General features: G+C 42.3%; 1 long non-coding RNA gene across 1 annotated transcript; it reads left to right on the plus strand.

Annotated features, from left to right (window-relative positions):
* Nucleotides 1-9780: 9780 nt before the first annotated feature.
* Nucleotides 9781-10599, plus strand: LOC120841307. The gene is made up of 3 exons (XR_005715727.3): nucleotides 9781-9857; nucleotides 10116-10172; nucleotides 10340-10599. It is a non-coding gene; the product is annotated as an uncharacterized LOC120841307 (long non-coding RNA).
* Nucleotides 10600-11572: the final 973 nt, after the last annotated feature.

Below are 11572 nucleotides of genomic sequence, written 5' to 3' on the forward strand. Positions count from 1 at the left end.
TCCCTACCGGGCATGGCCCGTGAAAAACCCAATAAACTTTCAAACTTTCGAACTCTTGCTGCGATTCCTTTCAATAACAAGAGACGCCTATTTAACACTAATAAAAACTGCAGTTGTAGCAATTAAAAAAAATAAAACAAGCAAAAAAAAAAAAGACTAGCAGCTGTGGATACATTGATTGAGCGAAATCCTACAGGCAAGGCAGCAGGTCAAACGTCTGAGAAAGTAGTAAAACTGAACTAAAAGAGATCATACTTTTACTTGCATGGAATGAGATAGAAAGTATATTTATACTCTTTATATTTTGTTGTGGCAATCGTTTTGTCACATTACTTGCTGAATTTTAGTAGAATAGCAGACGATCACGACCAAATGCAAAAATGAATCAGGCATCGACCATCGCAAAGCCTCTCTCTCATGCAAACACCTAAACTGACTTTGGATCAACAAATGGAATTAATTATAATTAATTCCCTTTCTTGATCCAAAGTCATTTTAGGTGTTTGCATTAGAGAGAGGGTTTGCGATGGTCGATGCCTAATTCATTTTTGCATTTGGTCGTGATCGTCAGCTAGTCTAACTAAAATTCAGCAAGTAATGTGTTAACATTACAAAACGATTGCCACAACAAACTGTAAAGAGTATAAATATACTTTTTATCTCATTCCATGCAAGTAAAAGTATGATCTCTTTTAGTTCAGTTTTACTACTTTCTCAGACGTTTGACCTGCTGCCTTGCCTGTAGGATTTCGCTCAATCAATGTATCCACAGCTGCTAGTCTTTTTTTTTTTTGCTTGTTTTATTTTTTTTTAATTCCTACAACTGCAGTTTTTATTAGTCCTAAATAGGCGTCTCTTGTTATTGAAAGGAATCGTAGCAAGAGCGTTATTTGAAAACAGATAAAATTGTAAACGCTGGGGAAAGGATGCTTGTTTCGGCTCCGCTTGTGTGAAAGCCATACTGATGCTGTTATCTTGGTTTCCTTTTAATGAGCCTTACGAAATGATTGCATTAGCGCGTTAACTTGCGTTGATCTTTTTTTTCTTCTTCCCGGGGTTTCGATTGAACAGGTGGGACTAGCAGTAAAAGCGTGTAAGGCGCAGTAGTGCAAGTGGATGATTTCCAAAAAAGGATCACAGTTCAAAAGTAAGACACGCGCAAAATACAAAAAAAAAAAAAGTCCTTAGCGCGATTTCAATCCGGAACTTTCACGCCGCGACGAAAAGTACCGGCGCTTTAACCTCTCGACCAGAATAGAAGGCGCGAGGCGCGGCGCCGGCGGAGGTATATAAAAACACTGCTACCGCTTTTATCTCGTGTGGTTTTTTCATTATTTTGGCTCCTATTTGCCCTCCCTGGCCGTAAATTTACCTGCCGCTCCTACAGTATAAAGGGGCGGTCAATTAGATTCCAGTTGAAAGTTTCTCCAATCAGTTTCTGCGAGCGAAATTAGGCTTTTGTGCTTGAAGCGATGCGGATCTCTCCGCCATTAGGCAGGGACGCTAGGTACTTCCTTGTCCCCATGGAGCTGGTCACGTGACGTAAAAATCCCTCCTGGCCGCGGCCGCGTCCGCAGCCGCAAGATGAGCAAACCGGCCCAGATGAATGAGAAGATGGGCGGTCTTTCCGGAAGAGGTGATAGTTTCGTAAAACTTGTGTATGTGTGGACGTCAAGTAGGTCTCCTGTAATGCTAAAGCTATTGGGCGTAGCTCATGAAGTAAAACGTGGACATCATCTATATTATGAAGGAGACCCCGACAGTTCCACTGCATGAAACTAAAATGACTCATCACAGATTAATTAAATTATAGTTAAAATTGTGGGGTTCACAGCTGTGAGTGGACACAAGCTATGTTACACTCGGGGCAGTGACACGAGGAGGTTTTCTGTTTTGGTCCCCCTTTTCGGGGGTATGCTTTGTACCTCCCTTGGCGGATGGAGGTGGTTCTGTCAGATCGACAGATACCTCCATGGCCTCCTCCTCCCGCTGTGAAGTGGACGGAGTGGGCCCCTCACTGCTCTGAGAGGGAGTGGTGTCAAGCACCACTCGGGGCTTAGGGCCAGGGCGATGGGGAACCGTCCTAGCACGTGGGGCTTTGGGAAGGGCCGCTGGGGTCTGAGAACCCACAGAGGCCTCGCTGCTGTTTGGGGGGCTGGGTGAGCACTCCAAGTCGCGAAAACAGTACTGAGTGCCCACCGTTGCCTTTAGTGGCGGCGCTGCTCCCCTGGCAGCCGCCTCGGCATAGGTGCCTCCTTGGAGGAAGAAAAATCGCTTCCTTGCCTCAGGGTACGTGAGGTTTTCTTTGATTTTTAGTGTTAGGATTTTCTTTTCCTCCTGAAACTTTGGGCAGGCTCGAGAGTAGGTGGGGTGGGCACCAGAGTAGTTGACACACTTGAGAAGTGTACCCTCGCATGTGTCAGCCGGATGGTCCGTAGCTCCGCACTTTGCACATGTCGTTTTCCCACGAAAAGTAACACAGCTGTGACCAAGTCGTTGGCATGTGAAACATCGTCTCGGGTTTGGTGTGTAGGGGCGCACCTTGCAGTAAATATAGCCTGCCTTGATGTTCTCGGGCAGCACAGTGGAAGCAAAAGTGAGGACTAAGTGCTTCGATGGTCTCTCCTGTCCGTCTCTGCGTATCAAGATGCGTCGCACGGCGACCACACCCTGCCCGGAAAGGCCCTCCAAGATCTCCTCTTCGCTAGACTCCAGCAGGTCGTCCTCTGAGATGACGCCTTTGCAGCTGTTCAAGGTGCGATGTGGGGTGACAGATACTTTGTAGTCCAAAATCTTGTTTAAGTCTAAAAGAACAACACTTTGCACTCCGTTTTCCACCTCAACGAGCAAGTCGCCAGATGCTAGTTTCTTTGCTTTGAAGTTTTTACCAATTAGGTTTTCTAAAGTCTTTGAAATAAAAAATGGTGAAAGTTTGGCAAGTGGTTTTCCATTTTCTCAGTGCATTACCAGAAAGCGGCTGAAGCTATTTAGGGCTGCAGCTGTCTCTTTGCTGAATACGTCGGTCCGGACCCTTTTCAGGGTCCGATCGGGGAGGTTTTTTGCTTGGAACACATATGAAGGGTTCCAACTTCGGCATCCGTAGCGCACCACCCACCGCGGAGTCCAACAAGGGGATAGGTAACATCTCCTAACGGGTCTGGCTTGTCTGAGTATGCTACTCTACCAGTGCTACTAGGAAGCTATAACCAAGTGTGGATCAAGAGAGTGTTCTGTTGCCACCCAAGGTTAGCCCTTGCCGCCAAAGAAGGTGAAAACGAAGAATAGGAGAAAGGAGCAAGGAGGAAGAAAAGAGGGGATAGTAGAAGAAATGACGACTGACTGAATCATCCTGGTCGGGCCAAGCCAGGACACCCGTCTACGGGAAGCGAGGGCCGAAGTGGTGTACTGCCTTACCCGGGGGGCCCCGAAGGGTCCAAACCTACCCCGGGTTCGTCTCAACCACCAGGATGCCCTTTTCCCCGGACACGGGAAAGCCACGCACAGCCAGACGTGGGCGGGCGAACCCGCACGGCTCGGGGTCCGTGGAGACGCCACTCTCCAAACACCTGCTTTCACTGGTGCCTCCTGCGGGGATTCCGGGAATGAGAGTTTTCGATAATTCAATTCCCTTCAACTCCTAGGAATGGAGACACTGGGCCTATTCCCACTCCTGGAATGGCTGAATCGTTTCATTCTGTTCCTCTAACTCCTAAACGTAAAAAAATGTCACTTGACAGCTGCATTGCGTTGCAGGGTTGGGCAGAAATACTCAAAAATGTATTTGGAAATACAAATACTGGGATATATGAAAATAGTAGCTAAAATACTGATACTCAAGTCTCAAATATATCAGTAAAAATGTATCACGATACGTATCGGAAATAAATTTTAAAAAGAGGCCAAAAGTCTATGGAAATCAAATACAGGATGTTTTTAGGGAGGGCAGAAATATAAATTCTGAGAATGCAATACGTTTTACGAATTTCTTTGAGACGCCAACTGAGATGAAGCTTTAAGTTTGAAGTCAAAGTTTTTTGTTTGTTTGTTTTTTTCCGCAGGCTTGGCACTTTGCCTTGAAGGGGGTGGTTCTGGACGAAGAGGAGTCTTCAATGGGTTCAAAAAAACGTTCCATCATTAATGGGAAAAGACTGCGACCTCTAAATAATTTTTATCAAAACATCATTACTTCCCTGTCCAATAAGGCCGTTCCTGTCAACACTGAGGATATGACGTCACGGTGGGATGAACTAGTGTTCTCGTATCTGTAGGTGTTGCCTTTGACATGAAACTTTACCCACGCTGCTGTATGAAAGGACAATACATACTTTCGTGTTAGCTTGTAGGTGACCTCGCTGAAGATCATGCAGGCAGTTGCATTTAAAACTTTCGAGAATATTGGACCACCTGAAGCATCCTGGAGCACATGTCTTATCTTCTGTTATGGCTGAAAAATCAATACTGTCGCATCCCAGTTGTGACGGTCCAACCTGCCGTCCCTCCGCCTCCAACACATGAATGGCAGTTTTCAAGTTTCGCCTAGCATCATCCAAACAGAGACCTCGTGGATTGCGACCTGAGATGGCCGGCGCAAGTGCGAGCTCTCCGAGAAACAGCGCGCTCGAGACGAGTCGCAGGTGTACGAAGTCTGGGTGGTCCGCACAGCGAGGCCACGTCTGGGCTCCTTCCTGGGTATCGGATCACCACAGCAGCGGATCACGTTCACGTCGACTAATGACGTACCTTTGAGCGCGCAATATCACAGGCGCAGACGCATACGGATAGGCAATGAACTTTACTGGTGAAAGCCACCACCGCCTCCCCCCCCCCCCCCCCTTCCCCCCTTGTTCTTTGCTTCGATGCTTGTTTTTTCAATTGCATTTTCTTATGCGTGTAAGGCTGTTAGGGCTCCACGCGGGATTGCAATTTCCCGCTGATTATTTTTGAACAACTGACTCGCTGACTGACCCTAACCCCCCCCCCCCCCCCCCAAAAAAAAAAAAATAAATAAATAGATGAATACAAAATATAAAGAACCGGGCCCATTCCATTCCGGGCAAAAGGCATCTAATTCCATTCCCATTCCATTCCCCTCAACGTTGCCGCCATTCCATTCCCATTCCGTTCCGGGGTCGCGAAAATGCTGAATAATTCCGGAATCATTCCCACTCCGGAGTGGGAACTCCGCGACACTGGTATTGACCTGTCAAAGTTGACCAAAAATCGACCTGAGTGACGTGTTTGACATTTTGTTTAGAAAACAATCTAACTATTAGAGATATTTGAGTACGTGAAGGTATTTTTATAGTACCTATTAAACGAGGAGGAAAAGTTAAAAGGGTGTAGAAAAAACACTAGCGCCAGCAGAGGGTGTCAAACACGCGACCTGCGACGGCAGGCAAAAACACTACTTTCTGCCACTGCGGCATCTACGCTTCGTAACTCGAGAACAAGAAATCTGGGGAACATGCGGTTTGCGCTCTCTTTCATTTGAGAAGTGCCCCTAAAACATATATTTTTACGTGAAAATTAAAAACTGGACCCTTGCAACTTACCCGATATGGGAGGCTTCATCTCGAATCGGGCAGACTAAAAGAGTCATTTTTAATTTTGACGAAAGAAATGTGTGTTTTGGGGGCATTTCTCGAATAAAGGAGGGCGCAAACCGCATGTTCCCCAGATGTTTTTGTTCTTCAGCTACGAAGCGTAGAAGCCGCAGTGGCAGAAACTAGTATTTTTGCCTGACGTCGGAGGACGCGTGTTTGACACCCTCTTCTGGCGCTAGTCTTTTTCCTACACATTTTTAACTGTCCCCCTCATTTAATAAATGCTATAAAGATACCTTGGCGTGTTCAAATATTTCTAATAATTTGATTGTTTTCTAAAAAAATGGTAAACTCGTCACTAGGGTCGAATTGTGGTCAACTTTGACAGATCATTACTTTGTCTGTTCTTAAGGTAAATTTTATTTCTTTAGCTCTATAGAAAGCCCTAAGCATGGCCTAGTATAGATAGAGTAATACCATTATTATCTGCCGAGTAGCCGCTTCGCTACCTCCAAGTAAACGCTGTGAAAATTAACACATGTTCACACATTTCACGGGATTGCGGCTCAAACAGAGGACATACAACCAAAATATTACATTTCTAGACTATTTCTTCTTGTAGTCGACTAATATGTCTAAAAGAACATAAAAAAGAAAAAATTACAAAAATTGTTTTTTTTTAAATCGACCTCAAACTTTCAACATTTGTTATTTCTTACAATGTTTACGTGAAGGTAGCAAAGCGGCTAGCCAACAGATCATAATGATATTACTATATCTATAATGGGCTTGCTTTGGGATTTCTCTAGAGCCAAAGATAGAAAATTTACCTTAAGTACAGACAAAGTAATGACCTGTCAAAGTTGACCAAAAAGCGACCGGAGTGACGAGTTTGACATGTTTTTTTAGAAAACAATCAAATTCCTAAAAATATTTGAATACATCAAGGTATCTTTGCTTGTTTGTTTGTTTATTTTATTTTTGACACAACTGTCAGGGAGGTTGGGACAAAAGGCGAAAACGAATCACCTGACTAGGTCCCCAACCCCCGTTACAGCACTCAGCAGCAGGGCACAGGAAATGAATCAAAACAGCATAAATAAAAAATAAAACAATATCTGAGAAGATAAAAATATGGCACTCAAAAAATGTACAATCTATTTTGATATGAACTATACTAGGAATGCACACTAGGCACATTGAAGTATACCGTAAGGTATTTTTTGAAAAGAAACACGGACGCTATTGTCTGGGCTAATTCGAATACACAATAATTTCTGTTAAGAAGATCGGGTATCTGGTAGGATATTTTTTGTGTACCGTAATTAGTTCTTATTTTAGGTTTTGAAAACTGCTGGTGCCTCAAATTGTAATTTGTTTGCTTGGATAAATATGTTTCGTAATATATTGCGGGATTCGTGTTTATTTGAGTATGAACTGAAATTGCGACCTTTATGCAAAAAAGATTATCTAACGTTAATATTCCATGTTTAATAAAGCTAGGGGAAGTCGATTCAGTCCAAGGTAAATTATCAATTGACCTAACTGCGCGTTTTTGCAATGTAAATAATTGCTTAATATTACTTGCTGTAGTCGTCCCCCAGACCAATAAACAGTAATGCAGCCTCGAGTGAATCAGAGATATATACAGTTGTTTTTTTTAACCAGGCTGGAAGAAGGTATTTTTGATTACAAATTAAACCAATTGATCTAGAAATATCCCTTCGGAGTTCGTTCACCTGACAAGTCCAGTATAGATTTTCGTGAAAACGAACACCAAGAAATTTAAAGGATTCCACGCGTTCAATATTCGAGTTTTGAAAAGATATACTAATTTCGCTAGTTATGGGCTTATTTTTTGCTCTAAAAATAATGTACTTAGTCTTTGCCGTATTCAGCTCTAACTGGCTTGAGCCTAACCATAAATGAAGTTGCTCCAGCCAATTATTTGTTTCTCTTTCTATGCTATCCAAACAGCTACCAGTAAAGAATACATTCGTATCATCTGCATATAAAATTATGTTAGGTGTTTGTGGGATGTTTACTATATCATTGATGTAAAGAAGGAAAAGTAATGGCCCGAGAATCGACCCCTGCGGCACACCGTATCGAATTTTTGCTAAAGGAGAGCGCATATCATTGAGGACGGTATATTGAAAACGTGAGGTCATGTAACTGCTTATCAAGTTTAGCGCACTGCCTCTTATTCCATACAGCGGTAACTTTCGGAGTAGGATGTCGTGTTTTATAGAATCGAAGGCCTTCCTGAAATCTAAAAAAACACCCAGAGTATAGCACTGATTTTCAATATTGTCTATGATTTTGTTTTTGATATTTAGCAGTGCCATTTCAGTTGATTTACCTTTTTGGAAACCATACTGGTTGTTTGTAATAATATTATGTTTATTACAGAAATCACAAAAACGTTTGTAAATAACGCGTTCCGCTACTTTAGAAAAGACTGGAAGTACTGATATTGGTCTATAGTTATTCATATTATTCTTGGGACCACCTTTATGGATCACACAGACTTTCGCTATTTTCATTTTTTCTGGAAAGATACCGGTAGTTAAAATAAGGTTGCAGATATGCGAAAGCGGAGTAGATATGAAAGAGGAAACTGCTTTGATTGGCTTAGAACATAGCCCATCTTCTCCACAGGCACCGCTATTCCCTAAGGATTTAATGATAGTAGTTATTTCTAGTTCAGTGGTAGGTGCCAGAAATACTGAGTTATGTAAAGGGTATCCAACATAAGACTCACATGTAGGCGTTCTCGCTGAGGGCATAGTAGAAGAACCGGATTCTAGAAAGTGGGAATTAAATTTATCTACAAGAGACTGACCCGAGTAAGTAACCCGCTCGATTGTAAGTTCTTTTGGAGCATGTGCACGAGGCCTAGAAGAAAGTTCATTTACGGCTTGCCAGACTTTCCGCGGATTGTTATATATTGCATTAAACTTATTTTTGTAGTATTGAGCTTTAGCTTTCTTGATATCAGCATTGAGTTTGTTCCTCACTTTCCTAAATTCCTGTAAAATTGAGATATCTCTTGTCTTGACGAACTTATCATATAATTTATTGCGCTCTTTTATACGCTTATATAACTGACTTGAGATCCAAGGTTTTTTGGACTTTTTATATTTTTTAAACTCTTTCCATGGAAATGACTCCTCATAACACTTTTGTAGGAGGTCCAAAAATATACCATATGATTTATTTGGTTCCCTTTCAGCTACTACCGACTCCCAGTTTATATTCGATACCTTAGAATGAAACAGCTCAATTGAACTATTATCAATTCTTCTAAATGTCTCAGCCGCATTATTAGAGCTCAATTTTAAATTTACTGGACCGACAATAAAACTAAATATCGGAAAATGGTCACTTAAATCACAAGAAAAGACACCAGCAGCCTCGGTATGACAATTTGTAATACAGAGATCAATTAGCGTTTCTGTTTCCACCGTGATTCTAGTCGGCAAGTTTATTACATTATCAGATACGTAGGACTGAACAATATCAAGTAGTTCAAGGGATCCACTCACGGGCGAGGTCATATCAATATTAAAGTCACCTATTAAGATTATAGAAAGGTTCAGTGAGGCAGCATATTCCATAACGTTCTCAATGAATTCAAAAAACTTCATCAACGACCCGGCGGGGGGTCTATAAGCAGTGACTATTACCAGGGAACGACATTTAGCCACAAGTGCTTCGTAGTCTGAGCATATTTTTGAAAATTCAGGCAATACTTCATAATGTAAGTCATCACGAAAATAAACAGAGACCCCTCCTCCCCTTTTAACACTTCGATATACTCCCTCGCTATTATATCCTATGAACCCGACAACGTCATCCCTGCTCGTAAACCAAGTTTCAGTGAATGCTAGTACATCAAAAGTAAAATTTAAAGAGTTCAGAAACATATCAACATCATCGTGTTTATTGCCAAGACTTCTAGCATTTAAGTGGAAAAATGAAAGCATATCTTTGTTATAGACAAGACATTCTTGAACAAGATGAGTAAACGATATTCGATCGTGATAAGTAGACGTTACGTCCATTAGAAAAGAAAAGAAAAAATACATATCGCAACCCGCCGGCTTTTCACACAATCTTATCGAAGTCTGCCTCGCATTCAATCTTTATTACACGGTCACCCTGCTTTTTTCGTGCGAACAAGTTGCCATTTTTCTGCCAGACAAATTGATACTCTTTTTCTGCAGCCTTTTCTCTCAGCATCCAGAGAAGCTTGTTGTTCGTGGTGGTCAAATTATCAAGAAACCAGACGTCTGATCGGGTTTCTTTTAGGTATTTCCTTTTTCCTAGCCATTGATCTCGGGTCCTTCGTGATGCAAATCGAACCAAAATGGCTGGGTATTTTTTATTTTTTGCTGGGAGTCTGTGCAGACCTTCCACATCATTCTCAGCTAGTTTTGGAAGTTCTAATCTTTCTGCGAGATCATTTAATTTGTTCAGTGGGTTCTCATTTGCGCTTGGTGGCATTCCATGAATCTCAAGGTTCTGGCGTCTGGAGTACTGTTCTAAACTGTTTACTTGTTTTTTCAGCATGCAGATTTCTTCAGTATCTTGGGTTCCCTCAACTTTTTCCACTCGTCTTCTCAAGTTAGTAATTTCTTTTGACTGCTCGTCCATTTTTTTCAGAACCAAATCGTACTGATTTGACATAAGCTGAACTGACTTTTCTATCTGATCGACTGTGTCTTTGATCGACATAAGAGATTCTACTTTTGCGTTCATCGTCATGATTTCACTCAACTTTTTGTTGATAGCAGCTAATTCCTGCCTAAGATGCGGTTCCTGTTCGGGCTTCTGCGTTCCTGGGCTTTGAATGCCTCGGCTCTTCGCGGTAAGGCATGTACGGCATTTCCATGCATTATTTTTGGAGTTTCTATTTTTGCCCTTGGAAGTACTTTCACCGGAACATGTTCCCGCGTGGTACCCATATCCACAGTCCGAACATGTTAAATACTTCGTAACTTCAGGTAGTGGTTCGTTACAGTGTACACAAACCTCCGGAATCAGCACATCCGCGTTCGCCATTCAGCTCACGACTAAACAAGGAAAAGCATTTTCAGCAGCAGCCGCGTCAAGAATACATGTGAGTAGATAGACTTTGCTATCAATCAACACTAACCTGTAAAACGGTGAAGACAAGAATTAGCCTCCGAAAGGAAGCCTTGACGCCGCTGCTGCTGTGTGCGTTTGAAGAGTCTTCGCAGAGCCTTCTTCTTTTAAAGCTGTCTTCCGACGATATCCAAAAAAGCCAGGCCAATCGCAGGCTGGTATCGGCGGCACGGTGATAAGAGCGTCGATGAGCAGCTTAATGGTATCAGCGAGGACAGGCAGTGCAATTGCACCAGCGGCCGTGAACTCTGTAAAACGGTGAAGACAAGAATTAGCCTCCGAAAGGAAGCCTTGACGCCGCTGCTGCTGTGTGCGTTTCAATACCTATTAAATGAGGGGGGACAGTTAAAGGGGTGTAGAGAAAACAATAGCGCCAGCAGAGGGTGTTAAACAGGCGACCTGCGACGGCAGACAAGAAAACTAGTTTCTACCACTGCGGCTACTACGGCTCGTAACTAGAGAACAAAAAATCTAGAAAACATACGGTTCGCGCCCTCCTACATTTGAGAAATACCCCCAAAACATATCTTTCTTTTCTTGAAAATTAAAAATTAGATTCTGTTTGCCTGCCCGATTTGAGATGAAAACACCCATATATATATATATATATATATATTCACATCATACGCATATATTTTACCCGAATATAAAGGTTATCAGTCTGGTGGGTCGCCTAAAACACGCGTGATTCGTACAACTTATCGTCGCAGTATTAAAAGTCGAATACTCCTGTGCTCTTGCACTTAGAAATTGAATACAGTGCATCAAATAATGAAATGGCACGTCCTCGCCATCTATATGCTGAAGTCTAGTTTATGAAATACGTTTCACAATATATATGATGACGAGTCAGCTCGGCTAAAAGCAAAATATTTTCA

The sequence above is a fragment of the Ixodes scapularis genome, unplaced genomic scaffold (genome assembly GCF_016920785.2).
Source record: "Ixodes scapularis isolate PalLabHiFi unplaced genomic scaffold, ASM1692078v2 PGA_scaffold39__5_contigs__length_11793443, whole genome shotgun sequence".
Taxonomy (NCBI): domain Eukaryota; kingdom Metazoa; phylum Arthropoda; class Arachnida; order Ixodida; family Ixodidae; genus Ixodes; species Ixodes scapularis.